This window comes from Nerophis lumbriciformis, linkage group LG11 (genome assembly GCF_033978685.3).
Source record: "Nerophis lumbriciformis linkage group LG11, RoL_Nlum_v2.1, whole genome shotgun sequence".
Lineage (NCBI taxonomy): Eukaryota > Metazoa > Chordata > Actinopteri > Syngnathiformes > Syngnathidae > Nerophis > Nerophis lumbriciformis.
The window spans coordinates 1,878,853-1,904,565 of NC_084558.2; the positions used below are offsets into that span (position 1 = coordinate 1,878,853).

At 39.4% G+C, this 25,713-nt stretch overlaps 1 pseudogene; it reads left to right on the forward strand.

Moving 5' to 3' along the window:
• The first annotated feature begins 1,090 nt into the window (after positions 1–1,090).
• On the forward strand, positions 1,091–25,637 carry LOC133611032 (uncharacterized; annotated as a pseudogene).
• The last annotated feature ends 76 nt before the right edge of the window (positions 25,638–25,713 follow it).

A 25,713-nucleotide genomic window follows, 5' to 3' on the forward strand; every position in this document is an offset into this window, starting at 1 on the left:
GTCGGAGGGTGTAACAACACGAACAGGGACGGATTCAAGTTGCACCAGTGGCCCAAAGATGCGAAAGTGGCAAGAAATTGGACGAAATTTGTTCAAAATACGAGGCTGTGGGGAAAGCCGACGAAATGGTCAGTCGTTTGTTCCGCACACTTTACCGACGAAAGCTATGCTACGACAGAGATGGCAAGAATGTGTGGATATCCTGCGACACTCAAAGCAGATGCTGACATCAACTCCAAAACTGGACAGATCAGCTTTCAGGAAAAGAGAGCGGATGAGGGTATGTCTACAGAATATATTAATTGATGAAAACTTTATTCATTACTCGCGGTTTTACGTAAATTATTATACATAAACTGTGTTTACCAGTAGTTTAGCTTGAAAACATTCATTTTTTTCAATCATTCGAGTACATTCGGGTAGTCTTGTGTAATGCAGTATTTTGTGTCTATTTAGGTATGGTTAACCTGAGTGCTGAAATCGTGGAAAAATATATGTTCTTAGCGCGCCTGAAATGGGTTGTCTGCACTCTCAAAGTGCATGTTGTTGCCAAATGTATTTCATATGCTGTAAACCTATTTCATAGTTGTTAGTTTCCTTTAATGCCAAACAAACACATACCAATCGTTGGTTAGAAGGCGATCGCCGAATTCGTCCTCGCTTTCTCCCGTGTCGCTGGCTGTCGTGTCGTTTTCGTCGGTTTCGCTTGCATACGGTTCAAACCGATATGGCTCAATAGCTTCAGTTTCTTCTTCAATTTCGTTTTCGCTACCTGCCTCCACACTACAACCATCCGTTTCAATACATGCGTAGTCTGTTGAATCGCTTAAGCCGCTGAAATCCGAGTCTGAATCCAAGCTATTGTCGCTATATCTTGCTGTTCTATCCGCCATGTTTGTTTGTATTGGCATCATTGTGTGACGTCACAGGAAAATGGACGGGTGTATATAACGATGGTTAAAATCAGGCACTTTGAAGCTTTTTTTAGGGATATTGCGTGATGGGTAAAATTTTGAAAAAAACTTCGAAAAATAAAATAAGCCACTGGGAACTGATTTTTAATGGTTTTAACCCTTCTGAAATTGTGATAATGTTCCCCTTTAAACAAGATGAACCTCTGAGTTGGACTCTGTATTGTTATTCTTTATTCCTGATTGACTCACTTGTGTATTGTGTTTCCGCAGCTTCACATGCTCAGCTGGATGGTAAGTACCACTGGTGTACACAGACTCTATCTTTTGATACTCATGAACACCACAAATATTTACATATGTAGTAGATCTAAGTGGGTGTGGGTACTAAAAGGAACTAGAACTATAATACAGCTAAAACAGGTTGCGGGAACAACATGGAGGGGATTGAATTTTAGTATGGTACATTTATTTCACATAGAATACACAAGGCACTTACCGTATTTTTCGGACTATAAGTCGCAGTTTTTTTCATAGTTTGGCCGGGGGTGCGACTTATACTCAGGAGCGACTTATGTGTGAAATTATTAACACTTTACCGTAAAATATCAAATAATATTATTTAGCTCATTCACATAAGAGACTAGACGTATAAGATTTCATGGGATTTAGCGCTGAGGAGTGACAGATTGTTTGGTAAACGTATAGCATGTTCCATATGTTATAGTTATTTGAATGACTCTGACCATAATATGTTACGTTAACATACCAGTTGGTTATTTATGCCTCATATAACGTACACTTATTCAGCCTGTTGTTCACTATTTTTTATTTATTTTAAATTGCCTTTCAAATGTCTATTCTTGGTGTTGGGTTTTATCATATACATTGCCCCAAAAAATGCGACTTATACTCCAGTGTGACTTATATATGTTTTTTTCCTTCTTTATTATGCATTTTCGGCAGGTGCGACTTATACTCCGGTGCGACTTATACTCCGAAAAATACGGTAGTTAAACAGCAATAATTTAACAGTAGCCCTGAATTAAAACCAGTACTATTATAAAAGACTTAAATTTAGTTAAACACAAATGTTCCCACACTAAAACACACACACTGCAAATATAATGGAATGCACCAAATTAAAACCAAGCCTTAAAATAACAGCACCGGATACTAGGGCTGGGCGATTTGGACGAAAAGGTATATCTCGACATATTTTTGCTTATACTCGATATTCGATATATACTTCGATATATTTTTCGGTGAAAGTATACATATAAAGATATTCATTTTTGAGCGATATTCATTGAAATTGTAGCATGAAAGCAAGACAACTTGAAGTATTGTTTGACACAAAAACGTGTGCGTCGTTTATTCATCAAAGATGAGTATGAATGACTGCGTACATCCAGCGACTCAAAATGGCGGTCACAACAAACCCCCACCTTTGGGAAAATCACCTGACGGTCACTTAAAGGGGCTGCCCCGATTTACTCACTCTTAACTGCATATATGAATGCTAAACAAGACTGACATTGTTATGAGCACAATCGAACAATGACAGTGAATAATAATGAGAAAGTCAAGTAAACGGGTGTGGGGACTTATGTCCTTAAAGCAACTGCTACACAGTGGCACTTTTATTAAACCAGTTAGTCAAGATGGGTATTACCAGCACAGAAAATAAATTGTTTAAGTAGCACAGAATTACATACCATAAATAAAATAGGTAAATCTTATATCTACATAAAATAAATAACATAGATGTGAAAATAATACAATATGTATCAAACTCAGATAAAAAAATAATTTGCAGGCAGGCACTTTTTAATTCCCAGTCGACGATGTAATGGACTGTCACACACTTACGGTTCTGTGGTCCTACTAGAAGTGGTCAGCGCAAAGTAAGTGACTTTACTTAATTGTGCGCCTATGATCTTCCTCACTTCGGCGTACATTTCGCTTGAATATTCTCATTTGTCTTCTACGACTCTCTCGTCGTGATTTGGGATGTGCGCATCTGTTGTGATTTCCCTTCCTGGTTCGATGACCCGCCCTATCTTGCCTCTGATTGGCCTGTCCATAATGTTTTGCCCTAATCTCAACCAATCGTGACTCATCATTTTAAACCAACCAACCAATCATGGATGTTCTTATACGTAAACCAACCATTCATCATTGATGTTTCCCGTATATTTTGTCCCCTGCCCGTGGAGTTGCACTAGTCCAGTTCTCTTTCTCTTCTTCCTCTCTCTTCTTTGGTAGCATGTGGTTTAGCTAACCGCTACATGGGTCTAAAATTAGCTAAGCTACGGAAATCGCTACCGGTTTAAAAAGTAGCGAAGCTAGTGTCAAGCTACTGGGAAATGTAGTTAAACTACGTAGCTTCGATTTTTAAGTTAATTATTTTTAATTTGTAAACAATATTTTCTGGATTAATGGATTACCAAAAACCGTACTCATTACAGGAAAACCGCAGTTGTTGGCAGGTATGCAGAAGTTCGCATTTTACTTACTAGTTGGTTACTGGCACACTGCTGGTGGAACAGTCAGGTTCCATATTTTAATTTGTAAACCGTATTTTCTGGATTAATGGATTACCAAAAACCGTACTCATTACAGGAAAACCGCAGTTGTTGGCAGGTATGCAGAAGTTCGCATTTTACTTACTAGTTGGTTACTGGCACACTGCTGGTGGAACAGTCAGGTTCCATATTTTAATTTGTAAACCGTATTTTCTGGATTAATGGATTACCAAAAACCGTACTCATTACAGGAAAACCGCAGTTGTTGGCAGGTATGCAGAAGTTCGCATTTTACTTACTAGTTGGTTACTGGCACACTGCTGGTGGAACAGTCAGGTTCCATATTTGCTTGTGTTGTTGTTGTTGGGGGTCAATGCAGTGGGGGGTAGACGACAAGCACGTCTTGGAAGGAGGAAGGGGAGGGGTTTAATAGCTCACAGAGTGTTGCGGGGGAGAACGAGGAACAGAACAAATAAGCGGTGTTTGGTAACTTTAACGAGAAAAGAATTATATCGATATTACGATATTTTCTTAATTCGTATCTTGTTTAAAAATATATCAATATGTCTTACAAACTCAATATATCTCCTAGCCCAGGGGTCGGCAACCCGCGGCATGCGGCTCTTTAGCGCCGCCCTAGTGGCTCTCTGGAGCTTTTTCAAAAAATTTATGAAAAATGGAAAAAGATGAGGGGAAAAAAATCTATTTTTGTTTTAATATGGTTTCTGTAGGAGGACAAACATGACACAAACCTCCCTAATTGTTATAAAGCACACTGTTTATATTAAACATGCTTCACTGATTCGAGTATTTGGCGAGCGCCGTTTTGTCCTACTAATTTTGGCGGTCCTTGAACTTACCGTAGTTTGTTTACATGTATTACTTTCTTCGACTTTCTAGGACGTGTATTGTGCCACTTATTTTTCTGTCTCATTTTGTCCACCAAACTTTTAAGGTTGTGCATGAAAGGTGAGTTTTGTTGATGTTATTGACTTGTGTGGAGTGCTAATCAGACATATTCGGTCACTGCATGACTGCAAGCTAATCGATGCTAACAGGCTATTTAGGTTAGCTATATGTACATATTGCATCATTATGCCTCATTTGTAGCTATATTTGAGGTAATTTAGTTACCTTTAAGTCCTCTTAATTCCATGACACACTATCTGTATGTAATATGGCTTTTAATTTTTTGCGGCTCCAGACAGATTTGTTTTTGTATTTTTGGTCCAATATGGCTCTTTCAACATTTTGGGTTGCCGACCCCTGTCCTAGCCCTACCGGATAATAATTCAAACTATCGAACAAACCCAGTAATTGATTTCAAGTGCCAAGCGACTAAAATAAAAAGGGTTAGTAAAACATTTGATGTTTAATAAACACAACAGTTAAGATAGTGGGAAAACAACAGTGAGAAGTTAAAAATGGTGCACAATAAAACAATCCTACAAAAAAAAACATATTACGAAGATAATTGAATAAAACCCAATGCATACAAATATTAAAATGACAAATACTTTGGCCAGTGTCTGTCAATTGTTCATCGCCCTCTCCCCTAGTCCGCCACAACATCCTTTACTAAAAACTGACGCAAGATGAGATTTGTCTAAAACAGATCATTCTTTAAAGTCCAGGAGCCAACTTACATTTTCGCCAGGATAGCTCAATGTGCATCGAAGCTCAGTGTCCCATGCTCCCACCGATTTAAACCGAAAGCTGCCAGAGAGAGGTTGCATCCTCACACTTTGCCTTTAATCAGTGCAGCTGACCCTGAACCCTGACTGTCAGGTTCCTAAAGCCATTCCTATTACACATACACATATCCAATCATTGTAAACATTTACCAACCTAAGATTGGCTGATATTAAATAAAAATTATTCTAAGGGCATTGAATCGATCACAAACGGACGGTTCTAATTGAAAGTCTTGGGACTTTCATTTACCTTAATTGACTTAAAATATTTACTATAATTAATGTACCACATGCTACAGATCAATAAGAACACACGCATATACACGCACACAAATGGTTGTTTGAATTGGCAAACATGACATGACTTGTCGCGATAAATCCGGGTCAAAAATTATATTTTGCATGCTCATATTTTCATACTTACAGCAACTACACATGCTCTGGTCCTTCTCCTTCTGTTAGTCCTACTGAAGAATCAGCTATGACCGCAGATACAGGACACAGTATCTCAATGTGCGTCCCTTGAGTACCAACACATTTATTTAATACATTGCTTGTGGATTCATGCTTACAACAGCAGTCTTAACTGATTGGCATGGCAATCAAATTTCCAAGTTTAACAGTTTTAACTCTGACCCCATGGTATGGCACGGAATGATAAATCCTGAATGAGCTTGCATTTCCCCTGCGGGAGTTCTAACGGCACAGTAGGATTGGGCATCATCGATGAGAACCTGGTCATACATTCTGGTTCTCTCGGAACCGTCCACAATTTTAATCGTCTATTTCAATTCGCAATGCTCAGAGGCGGGTAAGCAGCAAACTTTTTATCTCCATACCTATTCTAAGTCAATTATCCTCCATTGTGGCAACGATCAAGTAACATTATTACTGGGGAACAAAGCTAAACATGCTAGACACAAAGGAAGAGCAGGGAGGAGCAGGCAAGGTAATTGCCAGGCTAACCGCCAAGCTACCCAGTAAACTACTTGGTACTATGTAAACTTTAAGAAGTGCATATGGAACCACGTTACAGCAGAAAGCAAGCAGCTACTAACCGGAAATTAATAAGTAGGTTTTAAGTTATAGTTACTTTCTTTCCTGTTTTTACCCAACCTCTTTTCTTATTGTCTGTTATATGTTTTATATACAGTATGACATTGTTTGTATTTTAGTGCTGTCTGCCACCTGTGTTGATGAGCCAAAGACAATTTTTCACCTCTGTGGACAATAAAGATTTATTCTATTCTATTCTATTCTTATTACTGTAAGTCTATAGTTTATAGCGAGGACAATATCACAACTGTTGGTCTCCTCTTTTGCTGTTTAGCAGCCACTACCAGGCATACATGCAAAGTAAAAGATGGATTGATTTATACAGTAATTTGGTAGTGTTGATTCAAGGGTAGTCTCACTGTATGATAGATACTAGAGTGACCAGATTGTTATTATTTTCCTTATCATTTCTTTTTATGCTGAAGTCATGTTTGTTAATGTTTGCAAATTCAGGAAATAAGGCCGCTGGACACAGGAGGACTTGGAACGTAAAAAGCAAAGGATTTAAATGAGTAATAGATAGTAGTTTTTGTTTTGTTTAGTTATTGTGTATTATTGACTTTGTTTTGCTCTAACAAATGTATTAAAAAAAAGAAACTAATTAAATATTGTTTTGATAATGTATCTGAGGTTTTTCAAAAATAAAGCAAAAGTGTACTCCCGTGGAAAAATAACTTCATAACATAAATATTTAGGTTCAAAGGATTAACTTTTTGATCCAGCCTCTTAAATGAATTGTAATGAAGAATCCTTGACAACCAAAATCGAAACCAAGAGCCCTAATTTGCAGTGTTCTAGCTCCAACCTTTTGGCTTGGTAACACTTTATCTCCTCTCCCAAGGATAATTTGCCAAGGAAATTGGTGCATGAGTGTTAGTTATTTCAGCATCCTTCACAACTCTTGACCTTGAGAACTCTGACAGTATCTATTCAGCAAAAAGAAGACATTTGCGTAATTGTCCTTCTCCGACTATTGTGTACCAGTTTCCTTGGATTCTAGTAAGATTGCATGTTTGCAGTGTGTGGCATCCCACCAAAGAACACAAGGATAGTTGGAGGTGAAGACGCTCAAGAAGGAAGTTGGCCGTGGCAGGCCAGTCTGCAGTTTTTTGATAGCCATGTTTGTGGTGGTTCTCTTATAAACAAAGAGTGGGTGATGTCTGCTGCCCACTGCTTCTCCAGGTGGGTCACCTGAACATGATTTCATATATATTTTGAAACTACTTGAACCATCTAACCTTCGGCATTGTCTCTGTAGCACAAGTGCCTTTGGATGGTCAGTTTCTCTTGGTCGTCAGAACCTGCAGGGCAACAACCCAAACGAAGTGTCAAGAATTGTTGACACAATCATTTTGCATCCAAACTTTGACCGTTTTAGCTTTGACAACGACATTGCTCTGCTTAGACTTTCCTCACCGGTTACGTTCACAGCCTACATCAGACCTGTGTGTCTGGCAGCCAGTACCAGTAACTTCATCAATGGTACTGATAGCTGGGTCACTGGTTGGGGAACAGTCCAGGAGGGAGGTAAGGTAGTTAACTAGTAATGGAATATAATGTTTCCTTTGACTACACCTAATGGATTTCCCCTCTACCGTTTAGTGTTACTCCCCTTCCCTCAAACACTACAAGAAGTGGAGGTTCCAGTTGTGGGAAACAGACAGTGTAACTGCCTAAATGGTGAAGGTTCTATTACAAACAACATGATCTGTGCTGGTTTTCTTGAAGGAGGGAAAGATGCTTGTCAGGTAAATTACTTCTTCTCATTTACCTCTTTGGTATAAAATATTTCAAGTATGATCTGACACACAATTCGTATATACATCGTTAGGGCGACTCAGGAGGTCCAATGATGAGCCAGCAGGATTCAATCTGGATCCAATCAGGAATTGTCAGTTTTGGTGTTGGCTGTGCTCGACCCAATCTGCCGGGAGTTTATGCCAGAGTGTCCAGCTACCAGTCCTGGATCAACTCACACATCAGTTCTGATAAACCAGGCTTTGTCCAGTTCAACTCCAGTGGGCTGGATGCTGACACCAACTTCACATGCTCTGGTCCGTCTCCTCCAGTTATTAGTATTATTTCTACGACAGAACCAGGGCCCAGCATCTCAAGTGCTGAATGTAAGTATCTCAATTACCACTGCACGGACTTAATCCTCTGCATTTACTGCAAATTCAAACCACATTTCCATCAAGTGTAACGGTTCGACTAAGCCCCCATGATATGGCTTGGAGGAGTACACCCTTATTTGGCTTTTGTTTCCACTGCTGGACATGATTGCAGTAATTTCATGGGAATAGATGGCACACAGTACAGAGAGATGTCTTCCTCAGATTCATAGTGATACACACTATGAATCACACACACAATTTCCTTACATGAAGTGATAGATATTGCTTGTAAAACAGAGGATTAACGTTCTGGTAGTTAGACAAATTTACTTTGCAGGGCCCGTAGAAAGTGGCGTTAGTGTACTAAGCTAATTCAAGCTGAATTTCTTATTTAAAAAAACATAATACATATTCAGGTACTGTAAAAGAGAAGAGGCTTTAACTTGTTAAACATTGAAATTAAACCTCTACTGTCATGTAGATCTCTCTCTTTCAACCTCTCCGTATGTTATAAGAACAAACTCAACTTGTTTTTAACAGAAACCTTAAGTGAAACTGCACTGTTTTTGGAATTGTGTCTATCATATACTATCAATATGTAAGACGAGCGCTCATTAGTTTTGCTTTTATTATGCATTCTAACCTGTAAATAAATGCAAGTGAAACTGGAAAAAGGGTAGCTCTTACCACCTAGACTTTCCGAGTTATTCTTTGAGCAACACTGTGACATGTTACAGTTTAGCAGCAGACTTGCTAGCTGTTTCTGGTGCCCCGCTCTGAGTTCAACATTGCATCGCTTTACTTACGGTTTTGTGCCCCCGGTGTAAAATCAACTTGTTTAAATTTAATATGACAAAATGATGGCATTTCGTCTCAAATTCAACTTTTGTTTTAGAGTAAAGAGTTACGACGATATTTCATGAAAATGTATCTCAGTAAAGGTAATTATTTTTTTTTCAAACATTTTGAAGAGTAAAAGTGAAAGTAGTCAAAATAAGTGTAAATGTTAAAAATCATACAGTAAGTAACTGTACATTAAGTACAGTAACAAAGTATGTGTACTTTCCAAAACTGTGTCTGACTTAAAAAAATTTTTTTAACATTTTTATTAACGCTTATAGTTGGGAAAAAACCTCATCATTCAATCATTGCTGACAGCTGTTCTGCCCAGTTGCAAAATACCATCCGTGGCCCTGACTAATTTTGAATACAGTTTGTTAACATCAACTTGGATTCTAATGAGACCTGTTTGCAGTCTGTGGCACCTCTCCACTGAACACGAGGATAGTTGGAGGTGAAGACGCTCAAGAAGGAAGTTGGCCTTGGCAGGCCAGTTTGCAGGATCTTGGCAGCCATGTTTGTGGTGGTTCTCTTATAAACAAAGAGTGGGTGATGTCAGCTGCCCACTGCTTCTTCAGGTGGGTTACCTGAACATGATATCATATACTGTATGTTTTTAAACTACTTGAACCATCTAAACATTGGCGTTTTCTATGTAGCACCAATACCTTTGGATGGTCCGTTTCTCTTGGTCGTCAGAACCTGCAGGGCAACAACACAAATGAAGTGTCCAGAACTGTTGACACAATCATTTTGCATCCAAACTTTGACACTTTTAGCTTTGACAATGACATCGCTCTGCTCAGACTTTCCTCACCGGTCACTTTCACAGACTACATCAGACCTGTGTGTCTGGCCGCCAGTAGCAGTAACTTCATCAATGGTACTGATAGCTGGGTCACTGGTTGGGGAACAGTCCAGGAGGGGGGTAAGGTAGTTAACTAGTGATGGAATATACCGTTTCCTTTGACTACACCTAATAGACTTTCCCTCTACCGTTTAGTGTTACTCCCCTTCCCTCAAACGCTACAAGAAGTGGAGGTTCCAGTTGTGGGAAACAGACAGTGTACCTGCCTGAATGGTGAAGGTTCTATTACAGACAACATGATCTGTGCTGGTCTACTTGAAGGAGGGAAAGATGCTTGTCAGGTAGATAACTTCTTCTCATTTGGTTATATATAGTTCAAGTATGATTTGACACACAATTCGTATACACATCGTTAGGGCGACTCGGGAGGTCCAATGATGAGCCAGCAGGATTCAATCTGGATCCAATCAGGAATTGTCAGTTTTGGTGTTGGCTGTGCTCGACCTAATCTGCCGGGAGTTTATGCCAGAGTGTCCAGCTACCAGTCCTGGATCAACTCACACATCAGTTCTGATAAGCCAGGCTTCGTCCAGTTCAACTCCAGTGGGCTGGATACTGACACCAACTTCACATGCTCTGGTCCCTCTCCTCCTGTTACTAGTATTATTCCTACGACAGAACCAGGGCCCAGCATCTCAAGTGCTGAACGTAAGTATCTCAATTACCACTTCACTGACTTAATATTCTGCATTTACTGCAAATTCACAAGAAAACAACATGAATTTCAACTGGCATGGCAATATTTACATAGCATTTAAACCACATTTCCATCAAGTGTTACGGTTCAACTAAGCCCCATGATATGGCTTGAAGGAGTACACCCTTATTTGGCTTTTGTTTCCACTGCTGGACATGATTGCAGTAATTTCATGGGAATAGATGGCACACAGTACAGAGACATGTCTTCCTCAGATTCATAGTGATACACACTTTGAATCACACACACAATTTCCTTACATGAAGTGATAGATATTGCTTATAAAACAGAGGATGAACGTTCTGGTCGTTAGACAAATATACTTTGCAGGGCCCGTAGAAATTGGCGTATGTGTGCTAAGCTAATGGTGCGTTCAAAGTGAATACAAATGTCAAGATTTTACTGAAGGTCTCAAAGAGGACCTGGCTGCCGTGCCTGTGTCTGTAGCGATTATTAGACAATTGTCTACTATGACAGGGCGAGTGATTTCAATTCAATAAGGAAATAAAAGGAAGAAAATAAACCTATCCAAGCGTTTTTTCAAAAAACAAACATGTAAGTCGACTAATTTACACCTGTTGCCTGTTGGTAGTCATTGCAGCTCAAGTAGAAGATTTGTTTAATTGTCCTACGCTAATAGTGTGTTAAGGTGTACAGGAATGTTGCAATTTTCTCTCTCTTTGTGCCATCATTGAGTCGATGCTTGATAAACCGTTTCGGCTCGTTGATTGCAGTCACGTCAAGGCTCCAGATGTTCAAGCCTTTGAATTCTTTATAATTGTCCAGGAAGGTCTTTCTTTGACTTCTCATTGATTGCTTCCCTGTAACCAGTCTTGTATAAAATACTTGAAAGCGATACTTGAGTAAAAGTACAAGAATCTGACCAGAGAATGACTTTGGCAGAAGTTGAAGTCATATTTTAAAAAAGTATTTCAGTAAAGGTCAATAAGTACCTGATACAAAATGCACTTAAGTATTACAAGTACATTTTCTTTAAAGAAAGTTAACAATTACAATGTTTACGTGTTATGAGGCTTTCTTAATCAAAAAAACATAATACATATTCAGGTAAAGTAAAAGAGAAGAGGCTTTATCTTGTTAAACATTGAAATTAAACTTCTGCTGTCATGTAGATCTCTCTCTCTCGCTCAACCTCTCTGTATGTTGTAAGGATAAACTCAACTTGTTTTTAACAGAAAGCTTAAGTGAAACTGCACTTTTTTTGGAATTGTGTCTATCATATACTATCAATATGTAAGACAAGCACTCATTAGTTTTCCTTTTATTATGCATTCTAACCCGTAAATAAATGCAAGTGAAACTGGAAAAAGAGTACCTCTTATCACCAAGACCTTCTGAGTTATTCTTTGAGCAACACTGCGACATGTTACAGTTTAGCAGCAGACTTGCTAACGGTTTCTGGTGCCCCGCTCTGAGTTCAACATTGCATCGCTTTACTTACGGTTTTGTGCCCCCGGTGTAAAATCAACTTGTTTGCATTTAAAATGACAAAATGATGGCATTTCGTCTCAAAATCAACTTTTGTTTTAGAGTAAAGAGTTACGACGATAATTCATGAAAATGTATCTCAGTAAAGGTAATAATTTTTTTTCAAACATTTTGAAGAGTAAAAGCGAAAGTAGTCAAAATAAGTGTAAATGTTAAAAATCATACAGTAAGTAACTGTACATTAAGTACAGTAACAAAGTATGTGTACTTTCCAAAACTGTGTCTGACTTAAAAAAAAACGTAAACATTTTTATTAACGCCTATAGTTGGGAAAAAACCTCATCATTCAATCGTTGCTGACAGCTGTTCTGCCCAGTTGCAAAATACCATCCGTGCCCCTGACTAATTTTGAATACAGTTTGTGAACATCAACTTGGATTCTAATGAGACCTGTTTGCAGTGTGTGGCACCTCTCCACTGAACACGAGGATAGTTGGAGGTGAAGACGCTCAAGAAGGAAGTTGGCCTTGGCAGGCCAGTTTGCAGGATTTTGGCAGCCATGTTTGTGGTGGTTCTCTTATAAACAAAGAGTGGGTGATGTCAGCTGCCCACTGCTTCTTCAGGTGGGTTATCTGAACATGATATCATATACTGTATGTTTTTAAACTACTTGAACCATCTAAACATTGGCGTTGTCTATGTAGCACCAATACCTTTGGATGGTCCGTTTCTCTTGGTCGTCAGAACCTGCAGGGCAACAACACAAATGAAGTGTCCAGAACTGTTGACACAATCATTTTGCATCCAAACTTTGACACTTTTAGCTTTGACAACGACATCGCTCTGCTCAGACTTTCCTCACCGGTCACTTTCACAGACTACATCAGACCTGTGTGTCTGGCCGCCAGTAGCAGTAACTTCATCAATGGTACTGATAGCTGGGTCACTGGTTGGGGAACAGTCCAGGAGGGAGGTAAGGTAGTTAACTAGTGATGGAATATACAGTTTCCTTTGACTACACCTAATAGACGTTCCCTCTACCGTTTAGTGTTACTCCCCTTCCCTCAAACGCTACAAGAAGTGGAGGTTCCAGTTGTGGGAAACAGACAGTGTACCTGCCTGAATGGTGAAGGTTCTATTACAGACAACATGATCTGTGCTGGTTTACTTGAAGGAGGGAAAGATGCTTGTCAGGTAGATAACTTCTTCTCATTTCGTTATATATAGTTCAAGTATGATTTGACACACAATTCGTATACACATCGTTAGGGCGACTCAGGAGGTCCAATGATGAGCCAGCAGGATTCAATCTGGATCCAGTCAGGAATTGTCAGTTTTGGTGTTGGCTGTGCTCGACCTAATCTGCCGGGAGTTTATGCCAAAGTGTCTAGCTACCAGTCCTGGATCAACTCACACATCAGTTCTGATAAGCCAGGCTTCGTCCAGTTCAACTCCAGTGGGCTGGATACTGACACCAACTTCACATGCTCTGGTCCCTCTCCTCCTGTTACTAGTATTATTCCTACGACAGAACCAGGGCCCAGCATCTCAAGTGCTGAACGTAAGTATCTCAATTACCACTTCACTGACTTAACATTCTGCATTTACTGCAAATTCACAAGAAAACAACATAAATTTCAACTGGCATGGCAATATTTACATAGCATTTAAACCACATTTCCATCAAGTGTTACGGTTCAACTAAGCCCCATGATATGGCTTGAAGCAGTACACCCTTATTTGGCTTTTGTTTCCACTGCTGGACATGATTGCAGTAATTTCATGGGAATAGATGGCACACAGTACAGAGACATGTCTTCCTCAGATTCATAGTGATACACACTTTGAATCACACACACAATTTCCTTACATGAAGTGATAGATATTGCTTATAAAACAGAGGATTAACGTTCTGGTCGTTAGACAAATATACTTTGCAGGGCCCGTAGAAATTGGCGTTTGTGTGCTAAGCTAATGGTGCGTTCAAGGTGAATACAAATGTCAAGATTTTACTGAAGGTCTCAAAGAGGACCTGGCTGCCGTGCCTGTGTCTGTAGAGATTATTAGACAATTGTCTACTATGACAGAGCGAGTGATTTCAATTCAATAAGGAAATAAAAGGAAGAAAATAAACCTATCCAAGCGTTTTTTCAAAAAACAAACATGTAAGTCGACTAATTTACACCTGTTGCCTGTTGGTAGTCATTGCAGCTCAAGTAGAAGATTTGTTTAATTGTCCTATGCTAATAGTGTGTTAAGGTGTACAGGAATGTTGCAATTTTCTCTCTCTTTGTGCCATCATTGAGTCGATGCTTGATAAACCGTTTCGGCTCGTTGATTGCAGTCACGTCAAGGCTCCAGATGTTCAAGCCTTTGAATTCTTTATAATTGTCCAGGAAGGTCTTTCTTTGACTTCTCATTGATTGCTTCCCTGTAACCAGTCTTGTATAAAATACTTGAAAGCGATACTTGAGTAAAAGTACAAGAATCTGACCAGAGAATGACTTTGGCAGAAGTTGAAGTCATATTTTAAAAAAGTATTTCAGTAAAGGTCAATAAGTACCTGATACAAAATGCACTTAAGTATTACAAGTACATTTTCTTTAAAGAAAGTTAACAATTACAATGTTTACGTGTTATGAGGCTTTCTTAACCAAAAAAACACAATACATATTCAGGTAAAGTAAAAGAGAAGAGGCTTTATCTTGTTAAACATTGAAATTAAACTTCTGCTGTCATGTAGATCTCTCTCTCTCGCTCAACCTCTCTGTATGTTGTAAGGATAAACTCCACTTGTTTTTAACAGAAAGCTTAAGTGAAACTGCACTTTTTTTGGAATTGTGTCTATCATATACTATCAATATGTAAGACAAGCACTCATTAGTTTTCCTTTTATTATGCATTCTAACCCGTAAATAAATGCAAGTGAAACTGGAAAAAGAGTACCTCTTATCACCAAGACCTTCTGAGTTATTCTTTGAGCAACACTGCGACATGTTACAGTTTAGCAGCAGACTTGCTAACGGTTTCTGGTGCCCCGCTCTGAGTTCAACATTGCATCGCTTTACTTACGGTTTTGTGCCCCCGGTGTAAAATCAACTTGTTTGCATTTAAAATGACAAAATGATGGCATTTCGTCTCAAAATCAACTTTTGTTTTAGAGTAAAGAGTTACGACGATAATTCATGAAAATGTATCTCAGTAAAGGTAATAATTTTTTTTCAAACATTTTGAAGAGTAAAAGCGAAAGTAGTCAAAATAAGTGTAAATGTTAAAAATCATACAGTAAGTAATTGTACATTAAGTACAGTAACAAAGTATGTGTACTTTCCAAAACTGTGTCTGACTTTAAAAAAAATTTAAACATTTTTATTAACGCCTATAGTTGGGAAAAAACCTCATCATTCAATCGTTGCTGACAGCTGTTCTGCCCAGTTGCAAAATACCATCCGTGCCCCTGACTAATTTTGAATACAGTTTGTGAACATCAACTTGGATTCTAATGAGACCTGTTTGCAGTGTGTGGCACCTCTCCACTGAACACGAGGATAGTTGGAGGTGAAGACGCTCAAGAAGGAAGTTGGCCTTGGCAGGCCAGTTTGCAGGATTTTGGCAGCCATGTTTGTGGTGGTTCTCTTATAAACAAAGAGTGGGTGATGTCAGCTGCCCACTGCTTCTTCAGGTGGGTTATCTGAACATGATATCATATACTGTATGTTTTTAAACTACTTGAACCATCTAAACATTGGCGTTGTCTATGTAGCACCAATACCTTTGGATGGTCCGTTTCTCTTGGTCGTCAGAACCTGCAGGGCAACAACACAAATGAAGTGTCCAGAACTGTTGACACAATCATTTTGCATCCAAACTTTGACACTTTTAGCTTTGACAACGACATCGCTCTGCTTAGACTTTCCTCACCAGTCACTTTCACAGACTACATCAGACCTGTGTGTCTGGCCGCCAGTAGCAGTAACTTCATCAATGGTACTGATAGCTGGGTCACTGGTTGGGGAACAGTCCAGGAGGGAGGTAAGGTAGTTAACTAGTGATGGAATATACCGTTTCCTTTGACTACACCTAATAGACGTTCCCTCTACCGTTTAGTGTTACTCTCCTTCCCTCAAACGCTACAAGAAGTGGAGGTTCCAGTTGTGGGAAACAGACAGTGTACCTGCCTGAATGGTGAAGGTTCTATTACAGACAACATGATCTGTGCTGGTTTACTTGAAGGAGGGAAAGATGCTTGTCAGGTAGATAACTTCTTCTCATTTCGTTATATATAGTTCAAGTATGATTTGACACACAATTCGCATACACATCGTTAGGGCGACTCGGGAGGTCCAATGATGAGCCAGCAGGATTCAATCTGGATCCAATCAGGAATTGTCAGTTTTGGTGTTGGCTGTGCTCGACCTAATCTGCCGGGAGTTTATGCCAGAGTGTCCAGCTACCAGTCCTGGATCAACTCACACATCAGTTCTGATAAGCCAGGCTTCGTCCAGTTCAACTCCAGTGGGCTGGATACTGACACCAACTTCACATGCTCTAGTCCCTCTCCTCCTGTTACTAGTATTATTCCTACGACAGAACCAGGGCCCAGCATCTCAAGTGCCGAACGTAAGTATCTCAATTACCACTGCACGGACTTAATACTCTGCATTTACTGCAAATTTACAAGAAAATAACATGAATTTCAACTGGCATGGCAATATTTACATAGCATTTAAACCACATTTCCATCAAATGTTACGGTTCAACTAAGCCCCCATGATATGGCTTGAAGGAGTACACCCTTATTTGGCTTTTGTTTCCACTGCTGGACATGATTGCAATAATTTCATGGGAATAGATGGCACACAGTACAGAGATATGTCTTCCTCAAATTCATAGTGATACACACTTTGAATCACACACACTATTTCCTTACATGAAGTGATAGATATTGCTTGTAAAACAGAGGATTAACATTCTGGTAGTTAGACAAATTTACTTTGCAGGGCCCGTAGGAATTGGCGTTTGTGTGCTAAGCTAGTGGTGCGTTCAAGGTGAATACAAATGTTAAGATTTTACTGAAGGTCTCAAAGAGGACCTGGCTGCCGTGCCTGTGTCTGTAGCGATTATTAGACAATTGTCAACTATGACAGAGCGAGTGATTTCAATCCAATAAAGAAATAAAAGGAAGAAAAAAAAACCTCTCCAAGCGTTTTTTTCAAAAAACAAACATGTAAGTCGACTAATTTACACCTGTTGCCTGTTGGTAGTCGTTGCAGCTCAAGTAGAAGATTTGTTTAATTGTCCTATGCTAATAGTGTGTTAAGGTGTACAGGAATGTTACAATTTTCTCTCTCTTTGTGCCATCATTGAGTCGATGCTTGATAAACCTTTTCGGCTCGTTGATTGCAGTCACGTCAAGGCTCCAGATGTTCAAGCCTTTGAATTATTCATAATTGTCCAGGAAGGTCTTTCTTTGACTTCTCATTGATTGCTTCCCTGTAACCAGTCTTGTATAAAATACTTGAAAGCGATACTTGAGTAAAAGTACAAGAATCTGACCAGAAAATGACTTTGGCAGAAGTTGAAGTCATATTTTAAAAAAGTATTTCAGTAAAAGTCAATAAGTACCTGATACAAAATGCACGTAAGTATTACAGGTACATTTTCTTTAAACAAAGTTAACAATTACAATGTTTACGTGTTATGTGGCTTTCTTATTTAAAAAAACATAATACATATTCAGGTACAGTAAAAGAGAAGAGGCTTTATCTTGTTAAACATTGAAATTAAACTTCTACTGTCATGTAGATCTCTCTCGCTCAACCTCTCTGTATGTTATAAGAACAAACTCAACTTGTTTTTAACAATAACCTTAAGTGAAACTGCACTTTTTTGGGATTATGTCTATCATTTACTATCAATATGTAAGACAAGCACTCATTAGTTTTCCTTTTATTATGCATTCTAACCCGTAAATAAATGCAAGTGAAACTGGAAAAAGAGTAGCTCTTACCACCGAGACTTTCTGAGTTATTCTTTGAGCAACACTGCGACATGTTACAGTTTAGCAGCAGACTTGCTAACGGTTTCTGAAGGCGCCGCTCTGAGTTCAACATTGCATCGCTTTACTTACAGTTTTGTGCCCCCGGTGTAAAATCAACTTGTTTGCATTTAATATGACCAAATGATGGCATTGCGTCTCAAAATCAACTTTTGTTTTAGAGTAAAGAGATACGAAAATAATTCATGAAACAGTATCTCAGTAAAGGTAGTCATTTTTTTTAACATTTTGAAGAGGAGGAGCTAAAGTAGTCAAAATAAGTGTAACTGTTTAACAAATATACAGTTAGTAATTGTACATTAAGTACAGTAACAAAGAATGTGTACTTTAAAAAACTGCCTCTGATTTAAAAAACAACAACAATTGATTAAGGCCTGGAGTTGGGGAAAAAAACCCTCATCATTCAATCATTCCTGACAGCTGTTCAGCCCAGTTGCAAAATAACATCCGTGCCCCTGACTAATTTTGAATACAGTATGTGTTCATCAACTTGGATTCTAATGAGACCTGTTTGCAGTGTGTGGCACCTCTCCACTGAACACAAGGATAGTTGGAGGTGAAGACGCTCAAGAAGGAAGTTGGCCCTGGCAGGCCAGTTTGCAGGATCTTGGCAGCCATGTTTGTGGTGGTTCTCTTATAAACAAAGAGTGGGTGATGTCAGCTGCCCACTGCTTCTTCAGGTGGGTTACCTGAACATGATATCATATACTGTATGTTTTTAAACTACTTAAACCATCTAAACATTGGCGTTTTCTATGTAGCACCAATACCTTTGGATGGTCCGTTTCTCTTGGTCGTCAGAACCTGCAGGGCAACAACACGAATGAAGTGTCCAGAACTGTTGACACAATCATTTTGCATCCAAACTTTGACACTTTTAGCTTTGACAACGACATCGCTCTGCTCAGACTTTCCTCACCGGTCACTTTCACAGACTACATCAGACCTGTGTGTCTGGCAGCCAGTAGCAGTAACTTCATCAATGGTACTGATAGCTGGGTCACTGGTTGGGGAACAGTCCAGGAGGGAGGTAAATTAGTTAACTAGTGATGGAATATACCGTTTCCTTTGACTACACCTAATAGACGTTCCCTCTACCGTTTAGTGTTACTCCCCTTCCCTCAAACGCTACAAGAAGTGGAGGTTCCAGTTGTGGGAAACAGACAGTGTACCTGCCTGAATGGTGAAGGTTCTATTACAGACAACATGATCTGTGCTGGTTTACTTGAAGGAGGGAAAGATGCTTGTCAGGTAGATAACTTCTTCTCATTTTGTTATATATAGTTCAAGTATGATTTGACACACAATTCGTATACACATCGTTAGGGCGACTCAGGAGGTCCAATGATGAGCGAGCAGGATTCAATCTGGATCCAATCAGGAATTGTCAGTTTTGGTGTTGGCTGTGCTCGACCTAATCTGCCGGGAGTTTATGCCAGAGTGTCCAGCTACCAGACCTGGATCAACTCACTCATCAGTTGTGATAAGCCAGGCTTTGTCCAGTTCAACTCCAGTGGGCTGGATACTGACACCAACTTCACATGCTCTGGTCCTTCTCCTCCTGTCACTAGTATTATTCCTACAACAGGACCAGGGCCCAGCATCTCAAGTGCTGAACGTAAGTATCTCAATTACCACTGCACTGACTTAATACTCTGCATTTACTGCAAATTCACAAGAAAATAACATAAATTTCAACTGGCATGGCAATATTTACATAGCATTTAAACCACATTTCCATGAAGTGTTACGGTTCAACTAAGCCCCCATGATATGGCTTGAAGGAGTACACCCTTATTTGGCTTTTGTTTCCACTGCTGGACATGATTGCAGTAATTTCATGGGAATAGATGGCACACAGTACAGAGATATGTCTTCCTCAGATTCATAGTGATACACACTATGAATCACACACACAATTTCCTTACATGAAGTGATAGATATTGCTTGTAAAACAGAGGATTAACGTTCTGGTAGTTAGACAAATTTATTTTGCAGGGCCCGTAGAAAGTGGCGTTTGTGTACTAAGCTAATTCAAGCTGAATACGAATGTCAAGATTTTACTGAAGGTCTCAAAGAGGACCTGGCAGCTCTGCCTGTGCCTGTGGCGATCATTAAACAATTGTCTATTATGACAGAGCGAGTGATTTCAATTCAATAATAATTTTCACCTGTTGCCTGTTGGTAGTCATTGCAGCTCAAGTAGAAGATTTGTTTAATTGTCCTACGCTAATAGTGTGTTAAGGTGTACAGGAATGTTACAATTTTCTCTCTCTTTGTGCCATCATTGAGTCGATGCTTGATTAACCGTTTCGGCTCGTTGATTGCAGTCTCGTCAAGGCTCCAGATGTTCAAGCCTTTGAATTCTTCATAATTGTCCAGGAAGGTCTTTCTTTGACTTCTCATTGATTGCTTCCCTGTAACCAGTCTTGTATAAAATACTTGAAAGCGATACTTGAGTAAAAGTACAAGAATCTGACCAGAGAATGACTTTGGCAGAAGTTGAAGTCATATTTTAAAAAACTATTTCAGTAAAAGTCAATAAGTACCTGATACAAAATGCACTTAAGTATTACAGGTACATTTTCTTTAAACAAAGTTAAGAATTACAATGTTTACGTGTTATGTGGCTTTCTTATTTAAAAAAACATAATACATATTCAGGTACAGTAAAAGAGAAGTGGCTTTATCTTGTTAAACATTGAAATTAAACTTCTACTGTCATGTAGATCTCTCTCTCTCGCTCAACCTCTCTGTATGTTATAAGAACAAACTGAACTTGTTTTTAACAATAACCTTAAGTGAAACTGCACTTTTTTGGGATTGTGTCTATCATTTACTATCAATATGTAAGACAAGCACTCATTAGTTTTCCTTTTATTATGCATTCTAACCCGTAAATAAATGCAAGTGAAACTGGAAAAAGAGTAGCTCTTACCACCAAAACTTTCTGAGTTATTCTTTGAGCAACACTGCGACATGTTACAGTTTAGCAGCAGACTATGGCGTCACATTAGTGCCAAAAATCCGAGCGCATAAAAACTGTTATCGCGCGCTGATTCTCCCCTTCGTGCGCGCGCGCGACACCCTTTTGCGCGCGCGTGGTGCATTTTTGCGCGCGCGCGGTGCCTTTCTGTGCGCGCGCGGTGCCTTTCCGCGCGCTCTCTGTGTACTCCTGGCATCTCTCCTCGCGCTCTCATGTTTCTTTTTGGCACTTTGGGGGCGGGTATGCTTAGACGGCCCCTTCTTTCTGATTGGTCAGGCAAAAAATGCTGACAAATGCTCAGAGCCAATCAGAAGTATAGCAGGGCGGGTCATCGTCAATATGTATCAAGATTTATGGAGGTAGAAGTGGATAAAAAAAATGTCGCGCGCTGATGAAGGTTATTTCATACCACATAAACACAATACAGGGTAATACAAAATGTGACCCAAATAAATAATACGACAACAAACACCATAATCACATCTTTCAGCCAGAACTGGTCCACCAGCAATAACATCCAACCATAACATTATTTTATATTTTCACTTCTTCTTGAACATTTGTTTTCTAATTTATGGAATTTCTTTTGATTCAGCCATAAAATTAATAAAATAATCTTTGAATTTTGTTTTTAAAATGTTAAAAATAGCTTTTAATAATGTATTCTGAAACAGTTTAAAATAATCAGAGAACTGACTAACACTGACCCTACACAACTATGTTGCACAATTAAGTCTTTTTTTTTTTTTTAAAGCGAAAGAGGTAATTTCAACAGGTACAGCATCCTATGTCATATCTACATGTTATAAGATTTGTAACAAGGCAAACAGTTTGTAAATTGGTCGAGAATCGAGCAAGTTATGGTAATTTAATTAGTACATGTACCATTGACATCAATGTAATGATTGAGGCTAGCTGTCCGAGATAAGATGGCTACAACGTTGCTACACTGGAGAATGATTGGTAGCCATCTTACCTCGGACATCTAGCCTCAATCATTACATTTTTTTTATCCACTTCTACCTCCGTAAATCTTGATACATATTGACGATGACCCGCCCTGCTATACTTCTGATTGGCTCTGAGCATTTGTCAGCATTTTTTGCCTGACCAATCAGAAAGAAGGGGCCGTCTAAGCATACCCGCCCCCAAAGTGCCAAAAAGAAACATGAGAGCGCGAGGAGAGATGCCAGGAGTACACAGAGAGCGCACAGAAAGGCACCGCGCGTGCGCAAAAAGGCACCACGCGCGCGCAAAAGGGTGTCGCGCGCGCACGAAGTGGAGAATCAGCGCGCGATAACAATTTTTATGCGCTCGGATTTTTGGCACTAATGTGACGCCATAGCAGACTTGCTAAGGGTTTCTGAGGGCGCCGCTCTGAGTTCAACATTGCATCGCTTTACTTACAGTTTTGTGCCCCCGGTGTAAAATCAACTTGTTTGCATTTAATATGACCAAATGATGGCATTGCGTCTCAAAATCAACTTTTGTTTTAGAGTAAAGAGATACGAAAATAATTCATGAAAAAGTATCTCATTAAAGGTAGTCATTTTTTTTAACATTTTGAAGAGGAGAAGCTAAAGTAGTCAAAATAAGTGTAAATGTTTAACAAATATACAGTTAGTAATTGTACATTAAGTACAATAACAAAGAATGTGTACTTTAAAAAACTGCCTCTGATTTAAAAAACAACAACAATTGATTAAGGCCTGGAGTTGGGGAAACAACCTCATTATTCAATCATTGCTGACAGCTGTTCTGCCCAGTTGCAAAATACCATCCGTGCCCCTGACTAATTTTGAATACAGTATGTGTTCATCAACTTGAATTCTAATGAGACCTGTTTGCAGTCTGTGGCACCTCTCCACTGAACACGAGGATAGTTGGAGGTGAAGATGCTCAAGAAGGAAGTTGGCCTTGGCAGGCCAGTTTGCAGGATTTTGGCAGCCATGTTTGTGGTGGTTCTCTTATAAACAAAGAGTGGGTGATGTCAGCTGCCCACTGCTTCTTCAGGTGGGTTACCTGAACATGATATCATATACTGTATGTTTTTAAACTACTTGAACCATCTAAACATTGGCGTTGTCTATGTAGCACCAATACCTTTGGATGGTCCGTTTCTCTTGGTCGTCAGAACCTGCAGGGCAACAACACAAATGAAGTGTCCAGAACTGTTGACACAATTATTTTGCATCCAAACTTTGACACTTTTAGCTTTGACAACGACATCGCTCTGCTCAGACTTTCCTCACCGGTCACTTTCACAGACTACATCAGACCTGTGTGTCTGGCAGCCAGTAGCAGTAACTTTATCAATGGTACTGATAGCTGGGTCACTGGTTGGGGAACAGTCCAGGAGGGAGGTAAGGTAGTTAACTAGTGATGGAATATAACGTTTCCTTTGACTACACCTAATAGACGTTCCCTCTACCGTTTAGTGTTACTCCCCTTCCCTCAAACGCTACAAGAAGTGGAGGTTCCAGTTGTGGGAAACAGACAGTGTACCTGCCTGAATGGTGAAGGTTCTATTACAGACAACATGATCTGTGCTGGTCTACTTGAAGGAGGGAAAGATGCTTGTCAGGTAGATAACATCTTTTAATTTTCCTATTTGGCCTAAAATAATAATAACAATAATAATAAGAATTCAAATAGTATTTGACACACAATTTGTATTCACATAATTAGGGCGACTCAGGAGGTCCAATGATGAGCCAGCAGGATTCAGTCTGGATCCAATCAGGAATTGTCAGTTTTGGTGTTGGCTGTGCTAGACCTAATCTGCCAGGAGTTTATGCCAGAGTGTCCATCTACCAGTCCTGGATCAACTCACACATCAGTTCTGATAAGCCAGGCTTTGTCCAGTTCAACTCCAGTGGGCTGGATGCTGACACCAACTACACATGCTCTGGTCCTTCTCCTCCTGTTACTGGTATTATTCCTACGACAGAACCAGGGCCCAGCATTTCAAGTGCCGAACGTAAGTATCACAAATATCACTGCACTAACTTAATCCTCTGCATTTACTGCAAATTCACAAGAAAATAATATGAATTTCAACTGGCATGGCAATACTTACATAGCATTTAAACCACATTTCCATCAAGTGTTACGGTTCAACGAAGCTCCCATGATATGGTTTGGAAGAGTACAACCTCATTTGGCTTTTGTTTCCACTGCTCACTAAACATTAGACCAGTGTTTTTCAATCACTGTGCCACGGCTTTTGTGCCGTGAGATACAGTCTGGTGTGCCTTGGGAGATTATCTAATTTCACCTATTGGGGTTACAAATATTTTTTGCAAACCAGTAATTATAATCCGCAAATAATGTGCCATTGTTGAGTGTCTGTACTGTCTGGATATCGGCAGACTTACCACGTTATACTCTTCCATATCAGTAGGTGGCAGCAGGTGAGCTAATTGCTTTGTAGATGTCGGAAACAGCGGGAGGCGGCGTGCAGGTAAAAAGGTATCTAATGCTTAAACCAAAAATAAACAAAAGGTGAGTGCCCCTAAGAAAAGGCATTGAAGCTTAGGGAAGGCAAAGCAGAACTAAACTAAAACTGAACTGGCTACAAGTAAACAAAAACATAATGCTGGACGACAGCAAATACTTACTGTGGAGCAAAGACAGCGTCCATAAAGTACATCCGAACATTACATGACAATCAACAATGTCCCCACAAAGAAGGATAAAAACAACTGAAATATTCTTGATTGCTAAAACAAAGCAGGTGTGGGGAATAGCAATCAAGAAAGCCATGAAACTGCTACAGGAAAATACCAAATAAAGAGAAAAAGCCACCAAAAGAGGAGCGCAAGACAAGAACTAAAACACTGCACTCAGGAAATTATATTATGTTTGGAGTTTTTTACAAGAAAGCCACAATACATGTCAACATTCTAATTGCTCACTTTGTTTAAAACAATTTTACTTAAAATACTTAAGTGCATTTCATATCAGGTGCTTGATGACTTTTACTGAAGTACTTTTCCAAAAAATTACTTCAACTTCTACCAAAGTCATTTTGTAGAACTCTAAATAAGTCATGGCGTGATGTGACAAGCCTCAGTAAAGCTAGTCAATTCTTTTCAAAAAATTTGAAGAGTATAAGTGAAAGTAGTCAAAATAAGTGTAAATGTTTAACAATTATACAGTTAGTATGTGTACATTAAGTACAGTAACAAAGTATGAGCACTTTCCAAAAGTGTGTCTGACTTAAAAAAATGTTTTAATTTTTTTATTAACGCCTATAGTTGGGAACAAACCTCATCATTCAATCATTGCTGACAGCTGTTCTGCCCAGTTGCAAAATACCATCCGGGCCCCTGACTAATTTTGAATACAGTTTGTGAACATCAACTTGGATTGTAGTGAGACCTGTTTGCAGTGTGTGGCACCTCTCCACTGAACACGAGGATAGTTGGAGGTGAAGACGCTCAAGAAGGAAGTTGGCCTTGGCAGGCCAGTTTGCAGGATCTTGGCAGCCATGTTTGTGGTGGTTCTCTC